The sequence below is a fragment of the Bombus huntii genome, chromosome 6, assembly GCF_024542735.1.
Source record: "Bombus huntii isolate Logan2020A chromosome 6, iyBomHunt1.1, whole genome shotgun sequence".
Lineage (NCBI taxonomy): Eukaryota > Metazoa > Arthropoda > Insecta > Hymenoptera > Apidae > Bombus > Bombus huntii.
This window is the reverse complement of record NC_066243.1, coordinates 10,702,771-10,715,910: the sequence shown is the minus strand read 5'-3', so window position 1 is coordinate 10,715,910 and position 13,140 is coordinate 10,702,771. Positions and strand designations below refer to the sequence as shown.

General features: G+C 42.5%; 1 protein-coding gene across 2 annotated transcripts in view; it reads right to left on the bottom strand.

Moving 5' to 3' along the window:
- LOC126866436 (netrin receptor UNC5C-like) overlaps window positions 1-13,140 on the bottom strand; it is a 72,640-nt gene that overhangs the window by 13,194 nt on the left and 46,306 nt on the right. The gene's annotated exons all lie outside the window — the stretch shown is intronic.

Below are 13,140 nucleotides of genomic sequence, written 5' to 3'. Positions count from 1 at the left end.
TTCGATAGCGTCGCTCTTCTTCATCCCCTTGTCGTCGGGGGTAGTGGTGGCGACGCCGCTGCCACTGCCGGAGACGCGGAGGTGGTAGTGCTCCGGAGAGGATGCCGGAGGCTGCGCCTTCTTCCGCGAATGCCGAACCACCATCCGTCGCGGCGAAATCAGACGCGTGCTCGCTCTTTTGCGTGCGCCGGCCATCTCTAGCTCGATCCTTTTTATTTATCGGTTATTTTCTTTCGATGGACACAGGGGGTGTGAGCAATTCAAAGTCGAGGAGTCGTCGACTAACGTACCAGCGAGTCGTGGTCGTTGGTTTCGCGGGCAAAGTTCCAGTGAAGGTGGAAGGGGTGAGATGGAGATTTGATTTCGAAAGTAATGAAGATGATGCGTGGAGGATGTTTCGTCGAGTTTGAAGAGGTTTTGAGAGGTTGTGAGAGGTTTGTGAAGATGTGTATTGGGAAATTGGTGCTCGGTATTGGGGATTTGAGAAGGTTTTAGAGCTTGTTACTTAGAATGTAGAAGGTGGGTAATTCCAGGTCAAACGAGTCTGTTACGCGGATGACATTTCCCTAGGAATAGAAAGGGCGAAGTGGAGGTTCTAGCTGGAAAAAAATGAAGTCGATATAAGAATGATACTTAACATGGAGCGAAGAGGCATTGGAAGGTTGTGAGAGATTTGTGAAGTTGTATTTGGGATAGTGTGTATCCAATCAGTGATTTGGATAGGTCTTAAAGCTTAATTTGTTGAATTCGTTTTCAGAAAGTGTTAACTTTTCCCTCTTAGAATTAGTTACTTTTCTTTTAAGATTGGCCAAACATTAATTCTAAAAATTAATTCACAGATTATACAAGTTCATATATACGTGTTGTACATACAACATCTTCAGAGAGAATAACATTCCACTGATAATTCTTACTATCCAAAACTGGCATAAACTTCATCGAAGTTAGCAACGTGATCTTGACACATTGCGAGGATCCAATTTTCCACCCATTTGTCGGTAAAATAATGTTGTGCGCGGTCATTGTTACTGCGGCTTCGTGTGGCAGCTGATCAGGGCCGGTAAGGATCGAATGAATGTCATCGAAGAGGACGGTCGGGTTGCACGAAGGCGGTTGGCGAACGAGTCGATCGTCGTCAAAGAGGATCCTCGCGGGAACGTATGGGATTTCCGGCGGTCGATCATCGGCGATCCGCTCGAACGTGAAATCGGATCCAACCACGGGAACGGCGTTAGAGGCGTTGTTGATGCTCGTGACGTGTTCCTCGAAGGGAGGGCGGCATGTAACGGTAAACTAGCTTCCGAATCGGTTGGTTACGCGTCTAAGAAACCGATACCTGGCTTGGTGTAAATAAATCGCTTCGAGGGGATCTGTTTCCGTTCCGTCTTGTCCGCTGGATTAACTTTTGTCGATGCTTCACCGTGATCGTTCAACAGAATATCGGCTCAGGTTACTCATCATACAGGTTGAAAAGATTCCTTGAAAGTGAAATGATGATTGGATAGCTGGTAGAGATTCTTCGATTTACGATAGGGAAATCGGTTTCGTAATTTCAATGGAATACTGTTGGCAGAGTGGATTAACGTAAGGTTGCATCGATTCTTTCGACGAAATGGAAGGCTATAGAAATTCTTCGAATCATAATACAATAGAAAAGCTGGTTTTGCTGATTACTTCGAGGAAATTGCTAGTTGATAGACATTTTTTGAGTTATAAGAAAAGAAATGGATAGGAGCATGAATCAACGTATACGAACTGTACCGATCCCCTCTACGTGTGTCTGTATATATTAGTACAAAATCTACTAAATACCGCAGAAAGATCAATTTTGCAATTTTGTTAGAATATAATTAATAAATTCGATCAATATAGTATAGGGTACACAGATTCCTCTGACATAAAGTAGTATGTAGTTGAATACCTGGTACAAATTCTTCGAGTTACGACAGAGAAATCAGTTTCGCAATTCGAACAGAATACAGTTGGTAGCGTGGATCAACGTCAAGGTGTTCTCGTGAAACGGTACTAATGGACTGTGCTGCAATCACGCTGCTTTTACTTAATGGAACAATCCCGGGCCATAGTAAATTACAACGGAACGCGGAGATTTACTTCATGTTTAGAAGACAAGAATGTTGCACCGTGGCAAATGAGATAGGATAACCATTGTTGGAATTTATAGCGCACTATTATGATTGCGCTGTTTCTCAGACGTTTTACGAGATTGTTTTAAGAACTTCGTCCCGAATTTTCTATCGCGTTACTCTTTTTATACGGGCTGTTGAAACAAAGCAGCTCCCTTGGGCGAGATTCTATCAAAGAGCCGCAATTTAATACAGGATATTCTCGACTTCCAAACTTAATTCCAGGAAAATTCGTTCTTGAAGTTAGCGACTGGATTACAGGATTAAAAGGAAAGGATATAATAAAAAATCATCAGGGATATTACATTTTGCCTACACTACCAGCCTAAGTTTAATGAAGTAATCAAATTTCTATTAGTAGGACCTTAAAGAACTACAACTTTTTTCCACAATATAATAAACAATTAATAAATATCAATGTTATGAATCACGAAGCACGTCTGATTCACCAACAAATAATTCACCGAATTATACTTTGTATAATACCATGACAAAGCCTTAGAGAATTACATTTATTCTTAATGTAACAATTAATAAATATTAACTTTATGCAACAAACATTCATCATCAATACGCATAATTTCCTACTACAATAAAATCCCAGGAAATCCCCGAGCATTAATAAATATCAACCTAACTTCATAACTGTGACATCAATTCATTTCTACTGCATATTCACTAAATATCCAATGACTTATCCCCACTAAGAGCTCCACGATTAACATTCCACATCACATAACTTTCTCAACCCTCCTGGAACCATTACAACACTCCCCAAGAACAACTTGGTGCAATCTCCACAAAATCACACCCCGTCGTTTCCACGATTAATACTACCCTCGCGCGTCGGATTAGCGAGCGCGCGAAACACACGAAAGCACGAGTGTGCCCCACGTGATTCCAGACGAACACAAAGTTGTCTTAATCCAGATAAATGCGCGTACACGGGGAATAGAGCGCGTTGGCTGGTCGAAGCTTGACTTACATCGATTGCACTTTCTCGCAGATGGCTATCGCGCGCTTTTGCGTTCAACGCCGCCTCTTAAGCCATTTAACGTAAACACACGTAGCAATTTGTCCGATGGTTCATGTCGCCCTCGGGAGCGCCTGCGACCCGTCCAAGTGATAGAAGAAAGAAAGAAAAAGTGGCGGAGAGAGGAGAAAAATAGGGTGGTACAATGAGCATCCATAGTTGGGGAAGAAACGAAGGGTGAGTGACAAAGGAGGAATAAGGGAAAAACGGAACACGAGGGAAGGGTGATCATGGATCATGACGTTTTGAGATCATCGAGCCTCTTTGTACAACGTTCTCGCTGCCAAGTGAAGGATTTGTCTGTGAAAGGGGTGTTGACTTTTGGAGAACTGCGATTCAAGCGGAGGTCTGATGCGTAGGAGGTTAATTCTACTTTGGAAGTAGAATTAGTGAATATGGGCAGACACGGCGACCGTGTGAATTTTAGGCTATCTGTATGGATTAATAGAGATATTTAGTACTTTGAGGCTAAACTCTGGAGTCAGACATTGTGACAGTCTGAATTTTAAATCATTTGGTATAAATTTTGAAAGGCAGATATATGCAGATTAGGAAAGCTATCTATTAATTCGTCGTGTGTTAAATGTTGAAGTAACTTTAACGACCACCTAAATTTCGGAGTCAAATCTGGCGATAGCCTAAATTTTAGTGCCATTTATTATAAATTTTGGGAAGCATATGTAGATTAAGATACTTACTAATGCAGGTGTGTTAAATTTTGAAATTCGATCTGATGATCGCTTACATTTTGGGATCAGGCACTGTAAATTTTAAGCTCTGCACTTTGAATATTCCACATTAATGGAGCTACTATTTCGCTATGGTTTCGTTACATCAGAAAATTCTACAAATACATTTTTCTAAACCCTATAAAAGTATTTAAAGTAAATTAATATCCTCAACCTTACTACAAGTTCACACACTTAATTTACGCTTAATCTACACTCAATTATCCTCTACAAAATTAATCTAAAAATACAAAAAAGATCTCAAATATACCGACCCTATCCTTCATTTTATCCTACGCTTATCTACACCCCGTACACTGCAAATATCAGGATCAAGAGAACTGAAAAGAAAAAAGAAGAAAGAAGGAACTAGAGCACAAGGGGTAGCGACGGAGAGAAAGACGACACAAGGAAGAAAAGGGACAATAGAAGGACAACGGAAGAGAATAGAGGCGAGGGAAACAATCTGGCAGTGCCAGCCCGCGGCTAGAACGCGGAAAACAACGGAAGAAAGCCCGTGCTCGGTTACTAGCCACGTTCCACAGCCGCGACTAATTACGATCGCTAATTTCGCGCCCGAGTAAGAAAGGAATACACCGTTGACAAAAGTTCTTCCATAGACGGACAAAGGAAGAAAAATCGCCGACTGCTTCCTCGGGAGGAGAGACGTTCGCGAGTGGGTGGCAAGGTGCTCGTGTGCACGCGTTTAAATAAATTACCACGTGCTCGTTTCACGCGCAGCATGTGATATATCATGTTAAATCGAGATAAGAGGCGGCCAGAATTATTAACGGGCGCGAAGCCTCGAGGCTTACGAGCGTTCGACTGCTTATTGGAAAGGACGCAGGACTCGGTGATGTCGGGCTTTGTTCGAAGAAGCCTCGTCGCCTACGCCTTGCCTCTTGCCAGTTGGTTGAAATATTCAAACGTGGAGTACATTTCCGGTGTACGGAGACGTCGAACGCTGCAAGTTTCGCGAAAGGGGTGTTGCGTGTCTGAAAGGGAAGCTGTTTGCCTCGGGAATGTGGAAACACTGCGAAGGGTGTATAGTGACCCGGAATGAATCCCTTTCCTGATCTCGTTTGATTTCCGCTCAGATTGCGAGTATGAAGGGTGGTTTTGCAAAGTTTTACTTGGTACCTCGTATTGGAGAAATGTTAGATTGTAAGACTTTTAATCACTAAATATAAAATAACAACTATATTATATTATTAATAATAATATTTTCTAGGCAATTTTTTAAATCTTTTTTTAACAAATAAGTTTATCTTTATCATTTCGTGTACGTTATTTCAAAGTTGAGAATTTTCTGTTTCATATATGAATTGCAGTTTTATATTTACGTATATAAACGAATCTCCCTTTGGGTCCAGTGAAATATGAACCAGGAATTCCATATGTTACATCCTAATAATAAAATCAAACAGTACAATAATAATTCAATTCTACAACAACTCTCCCTTAATACAATTGGACTCCCTCAATCATTGTCTTTCTGAACTCCTACTCTCTTTCAATTCTTCAACGATTCACTTATTGTCAGAACTTTCTCACTTCTCAATCGTATCGTCTAGATCTATCTTATATCTTATAAATCTCACACGATAACACACATTCTTTTCAGATGCGGTCAAACTTCCACATGGCTACTATATATGTCAAATCTGCGTGTGTATCCTCTAAATTGTCCCTTACTCGCTATCAACAGCTTAATACGAACGTTCATTTACCGTGCATACGAGTTCTCACTACTACAATAGCATCTAAATTTTCCTAATTTTTCCTTAAACGGAATAAAGTTATCCAATTATAAAACTTCCTAATTTCAATGTACCCAAAATTAATACCGGTGCCACGAAGCGGTGCCAGGTCGTGCTACGTAATTTCGCGCGACTAATTTTAGCCCATGACGCAGTTGGAAATTATGAAACAACCAAAATCTATTAACGCTTCGACCGACGTGTGCGAGCGAAGCGAAACTGAAAACGGCGGGGCCAAAACGATCGCAACAGCGAAATAACTGAAATCGGGTATGGCAGGAGACGTGGCGCGATGATTACGTGCAAACAAACGGTTTTATACTGTTTAATGACGTTCCGCGTCATTAAGCACACATATCGGCGATCTCGTTTAAATCGGATCTCGTTAATTGTGTCCACGGAACATGGAAAATACAAATGACAAACCGTGTAACGATCCGCTCCATCATTAAACAAGGATAATCCCGATCGAGTTCCAAACTCACGTTGTGGAAGGCGTGAGAGGTTAAAGACATTGTGGCGGTCTATCTATGAATCGTAGGAGCAACGATAACATTGACCTGCGCTTCGAAAAGTAGCACATTTAATTTGTCTTACGAAAAAATAGAAGTTTGACTCAGATGTGATTCAGAATATCATACTTCGTTTTTCTTCCCCGAGAGTAGCACATTTGTACGTTTTACTACGAAAGGAATACAGAATACAATGATTTTTAACGAAAAGTAGCATGTTTAGTGCTTCGTAAAATGAAATAAGTTAGACCTACTACTCCTCGTAACGCGGATGGAGTCAAAACATTAACAATTCGACTAGATATCCACGTTAAATTTGCCAGAGGCTGAATAGCAACTATTGGCCCTGTTTCGTCGATAGGGCGCCACGATTGTTATTTAACTCGTCTCGACGTAGGTGTAGTCATGCGAATCAGCTTTCGTAATTCCTTTCTGAGAATCGTACCATGAAATAGGAGTGAGAAGGTTCGAGCAGCTTTCGCTGTAATTCGAGTTTCAGAACGCTTATCGTGACCGCTCGTGGATCGGTGCAATTTGCACGGAAATGGGGTAGAGGCTTATCGACCGCTGTTGGTATCTTGGAGTGGTCTGGTCTTTCGCGGTCTATCGATTTCTATATATATATATATTCTTTGATTTGTGTAATAATGCATCGAAGTCCGGAAAGCTTCAAGAAACTGGATGCACTTAATAAGACTTCGATGATTATCCTCGTTACTACTCGATCGGTAACTGTAGTGTTAAATCCAGTTCTGACTAAAATATCATTCCAATAAACGTGTCTCGAACAAACTAAACTCTACTGTATCACGATATGGACCACATAACGGTGGAAACTCATTTTTAACATCTTACGTAACTCAATATAACTCTTTGGTTCAATCATCCCCTCTGCACTCTGGATCCGCAACTTTCCTCAAGAGGTTAAAGAACGTTCCGCGAAAAGCTCAAACGTCACTCATACCTCCCTGTTCTTCCGGAAATAGTGCGAGCATTACACAGAACGCTCTACTTTTGCCTCGTGCGGCGAGTATAGCCACAGCTGCACAAATACATCGATTTACCGACGACACGATGTATTATCGATCAACGAAGGAAGCACGACGTTGGTCGTGGCGTTCGATCGATTGTATGCCTCTCTTAGAGGGCTGGCGCTGCTGCCTCCCATATGAAACTCCTTAATATTTCAACGAGCGTGCAGCTGTTGTCTTCGCAAACTCGAGAAAACCGGCTGTTCTCTTCCGCGGCACGGTGACAAAACTGGATGGAAAGGAACTCCGTCGGGGGTGGTGATAGTTCACGTTCCGAGACGACGATGTACGCCCGTTTAGGATACGCGTCGCCGAATATTACTAATTCAACGACCGCTAAGAGGGGTTCGCGGTTTCGGCCACGAAACGTTACACTGGGACACTTATTAGCCATCAGCTATTCATGGCGAAAGTTCTTGCACGTGAACGCGCGAGACCACCAGCACAGTGTTGCATATTCACGCAAGAAGACGAACGATTAACAATCGTGTACGGTCCGAAGAGTAGAACAGTCCTGTTCCTCGAGAAACGCTTCATTAAGTCGAAGACTTCTCTATCTCTCTCTCTCTCTCTTTTCCCTGTGGGAGTGGAAGGTGGGGGTGGAGATTCTGGATTCTCGCAATTATTCCGCGGTATTGCTTTTGCTCTAACTAGTGTCTGAATGCCTGGTAATGAATGGTCTATGGATATTTATGCAATTTCGTATTTTTTGATTAAGGAGATGGAATCTAAATGGAGATTTGTTTCGTCGAGTAAATATTTCAAGATTAATTCAGCAAACGAATAAAGGAAATATGAAATACTCTTTTAAAAGTGATGTGGGAATTTTTCAGTGGTTTTTTAAAAGTATCGGTTTGTTACTAAATCGATAATGTAGAGTATAGTAAATGAAGCATGTCGGACAGTCATGAACTTAATGAGTAGAAGGAAGAAATAATAGACAAAAAGTATCGAAGGAAAATTATACAGGAGCAGATGAATAATGCAGAAGTCTGAGGGTTACAAAATTATGATTGCCGTAAGTACGAAGAACAATTTATGGAGATCTATAGCATTTATTATTGGTGGAATACACAACGTGTAAAAACTCGTAAAAAATCATACAACCTGCTTCGGGAAAAATATTCGACCCTAATTGAAAGTAATGAATAATGCACAGATATAAACCAACTACACTGTCTACATTGTGTACCTTACTAATACTATAATGCAGCAACGAAATACATAAATTGTCAGATAGATAGAGAACGATTATAAGTAACAATGAACATTATGCCGAATACTAACTGATAGAAAATTCAATTAAAATTGGTTTCTACCTTTTTAAAGAACAAAACGACAGAATTGTCCGATCTGCTCCCATATTTTTGGACGATAAACTGAACGGGAACGTTTTCGAAAATATCGCGAACACTTCGGTCGGTAGAGTAACGACGTCGATTTTAGTAGTCGCTTCACGGGCATTTGACGCTCGTAACTCGGTCCTGATCTCGTGGAGATTTTACGAGACGACCGTGAGGTTCACGGACAACGTTCCGGAACTGCACGGTATGCCGATACACGTTCATCGAGGGATATACGAGGGAAGAACGTGCACACTGCCGACACGGAAGTGAAATTCACGCAAGACGCCGGGACGGAAGGGTTACTTTTCCCCGGATAGAACGTCGTACGTTTGCATGACCGACCACTCGATTGCCTCGTCATTCATTTATTATAGCTGATACCGGTCTAAGTATATCCTCGGATCGTGCTTCTGCCTCTTGCCCGGGAGAGGATAGGGAGGGGAAAAATGCAGGTTCGAACGACGATCGAAGGGAACAAAGTGTCTGTCGTGCAACGCGATCGTTCAGAAAGGACAGAACGGGGTGGAGAAACGAGAGAAAAAAGCACGGAGCAGAAGGAACACGCTCTCGATACATCGGTCTATATTTTATTTACGCTGGTAGAGACCTGGAACGATTCTTCGTTCTAAATTTTCTCGCTCTAGCGTCATAGAAAATAGCCTTTTCAGTCACATTGTGCAATATTTCTTCCAAGCCTTTTTATAACTGCGTAATTTCTGCTCTCTCTCTCTTTTCAGCCCTCAATAATAGTGTAAAGATTAAGTACATGTGTTTAAGAAAAGTCTGTATGCGAGTTCAGAATCTAGTACTTCCACGAAACACAACCATGAATGAATGATCGTGAGCATATATGAGACACACATAACAGAAGCCTCGTAAAAGGCTTCCAGTCGATAAAATCATCGGATGTTAAACGTACAAATAAAAGTACAAGAGACACTTGATTGTCACAAACCAATCTTACCAACCGTAATGTTTATTAAAAAAATCGTGTCAAAAAGAAAGGTTTATCATAACATGCAACACAATCTTTCACCAAGACAAAAAGAAAGTGGAACTTCAGTGAAAAAGGTTCTTAAAACTTAATACAACCTTTCGTCAAACAAAACGCAGGGAGAAAGAGAAATAGAAACTTGTCTGTAAAGAGTCTGAAGGCTCTCAGAAGGGACCAGCAGAAAGCTGCGTATCCTCCCTCCATTTTTAATCTCCCCGGAATAGAGAGAATCAGCAGAATCAAACCGATATTAATCCCAGGGTTTCGCGAGGCTGTAGTCGCGCAGCGTAATCCTTTGACCTTGGTGAAGTGTCCTCGAGAGTATCCGTGGGTGACATAGAATCGTCGAATCGGCTCGTAGATCTCTTGGAATCGTAGTGTTGATAGAGTCCTCGGTATCCGGCGACTCTGTGAAGGAGGCACAAGGGTGAATGTGGGTGGAAGAAAGGGGTAGGGGTGTTGCAAGTAAAGCGAAGGATAGAAGTCAGCAAGCGAGAAAGGAGCACTGTGGAAAGGGAACGCGGAGAGGTCTCGAGAGGATACTCCCGGAGGATTTTCCGGCGTGGAAGGTAGAGGAAAGCCCTGCAGGCTTTTCCCGAGCAGAGAGGTCCTCACAATACGTCGTTACGTGGTGGCTAACCCTCCCCTGCGAGCGAGGGCTCGTCGAGTGGATAATCGTTTTAGGGAGGGCGCCACCGGGCCCCGGCCCTGGTATTACCGCCTTTGTGGACGATGTTTGAACGCCGCCGGCACTCGGGCAATCAGCTCGATTCACAATCAGCGTACTTTCCGCGTCGCGACCGATCGCCACCACGGAAACCACCTCTCTTCGTCGATTAAGTCGTCGTGGCACAGCGCACACGGGGATCCCCCAATACAGTGAATCGGTTCTTTTTTCTGCGCTAGGCAGCACGATTCGTGAAACGGGGGCGGGATGATTCTTGGATCGTCGGTGTTAAACGCGTAATATTTCCACGAAGGGTAAAGAAGAAAGGGAGCACGCCGCTTCTTCTCTATTCTTTTTTCCTCCCGTTCCGTTCTCTTTTTTTTATTTCGTATGTGCATAGAGAGGGAACGCGTCCCATTCGGATGCAAATTCTTTTTTGTTATGGACTGGACTCCGGTGAACAACGTTGACGGGAATTCGATTTATTCGATGGAACTCGGTGGAGCGAGGAGATGGTTTTTTGATTTGGAAACGTATGGAAACGGAATCAGAGGGTTTAGCGATATTCTCCAGTTTATTGGAATTCTTGAACTCGATTACGTGGCTGATAAATATGTCGGTTTTATTCAATGGCCTCAGACAGGACATTCGACGTGCGATTAACCCGTGAGAAGCGTCAATTGTCGCGTAATCGCGTCGCCAAATTTATTATAATTTATTATCGGGCGTTCCGGATGGCGGGCGAGAAGGTATGACAAACTGCAGCCGGGGCAAGAATAGCTCCAAGGCCTTAATCGAGATTCCAGACAGAGTACATTTGCAAGTAATGATTAATTCATCGGTTCATGAATTAAAATGTTCACGATCTCCATTGTAACGGTGAACGTTCCTCCTCCGTCCATTGAGTGAGCATCGCCCGCCGCGTAAATCCGCCGCGGGAGGAAGTTGCGTGCGAATGCAGAGTTAATTTCGGCCTACGCGTAACTGCCGCCAACCATTCTTCGAATTATGCTTCTATTAAAACAGAACAAACGAAAAGACCTATTCAATTTTTTGATTTATATATCAGCCTCTTACAAACCACACTGATTAATCTTTGCTCATTTCTTAATTTCATTACTGATATGCATAATTTCGATTCGATCTTTCATCAAACGAATTATATATTTCCATAAATTTATAATTTTGTTTCCAGAAATATAAAACTTTGTTTAATTATTTTACCGTCGATTTAAACATTCCTCCTTACCACCCCAAAACTGAACATCGTCGAACATCTCAGCATCCTTTTGTTTACCACTAATTTCCAAATCATTGGAGAAGGTTTACACGCGTCAAAACAGCATCGTAGCCGATTGCTTGTCATTATTCCGAAACAAGCCACCCCCATAGATCTAGGGGATGTTAAACCAAAATGTCCTCCGGTAAACGCGGGAAATTCTAGCTGCACAGTGTATAGTAGCAAGTTGGTGTACAAAAGGAAGGTCTGACACGGCCTTCCGCCAGTAGAAACGGAATCGCAAGCGGCAATTCCGCCATGTGATGTTCGGTAAACCACGACCTGGCTTCGAGACCGACGAGAAAATCGTCGTTTCGGATGGGCACGATCGTTCAATTATCTCGTATACAGCATTTACATAACGCGCATGGTCCGTTCGTCAGCGTGGCGCTTTTCACTACCAACGGAAGCACCGCCATCCCTCGTTCGAACGGTGGCTTGCGAGCATCGGCACCCTCCACGACGGCCACGAGCTCGCGGCAACCGAAGTAATTACAGACGCGTTTCAGAGAGTACCGACTGAATACAGAAATTATGCAGATGGTGTAATAATATTCGCCACACGTTTGCCCGGGTCAATATTGAACTAAGCTTGCTCGTAATTCCTCGCAGAAGACGCGCGCCTCGCAAAAACTCGGTTTACGACGCGGCCGTCTAATTCGCTCCGGGAAAAAGAGGAATTTTGTTCTCTTTCCCTAACCATTCCGATTGTCCTTGACTGTCTACGCTGATTCATGAAAGTGTTTGAGCGTTTACCATAGTACATTTTTACATCGTATGTGTTGTATAAAGAATATTAATGTTTCATTGTTGTTATACGGCAGAAAAAGATTGAGTGAGTTATCATGTAACCTATTGAAAAAATCGAACACGACAGGTGGATGAATAATGAATATCTATATGATCTGTAGAATAAGTATAGATATAAAGGGATTTTAGTATAAAAGTACGAGCGAGTCTTATATTCTTTAGTCTCTTTGTATTATTAAATTGTTTCTTGAATTTACATCGAGTCGCCCGGAAAGTTCGTTCCGATTTACATTTCGATTCTATGCACGTTTATTGAATTATATAGGTGACATTTTGTTCCACAACCTTTGTCCATCCTTCACGCAACTTGAATACTCCATCCTCCCAGAACCTCTCAGATTTTTCGGCGAAAAACTTTTCAATATGATCTTTCGTGTCGACCAAATTCCCTGAAGATCGGAACGATCTTTCAAGATAGTATCGTATGGAATTGTGGCTTAAAGGTTTACTAGAAATAGTAGGTAAATTAAAATTTCTACATAATAATCTACAGAAAATTAAAGAAGAGAGAATACCTCTCCTCTTTTTCGTCACACTATTCCATGATTGTTTCTGGCATCGAGTTGCAATATTTTCCAAGCAAAACCCAACACCGCTGCGTATGATTCCACATAAGGATTCTCCAGTTTGGAATCCAATACTCCTTTAAAATCTCAGTATCCCGCCATAAATCCGTGTCGATTCGACTTCCCGTGCCCGGTCCATTCGCGTCGCTAGCGCGACACAATCGTCGCGGCGTGTGCCGTGGTACTCGAGGCGGACTGCCGGCGAATCGCTCTATAAATCAGCCGTTAGCGAGTCAATTGAGACGTCGCGAGCACTCTTCCGCGTCCCTG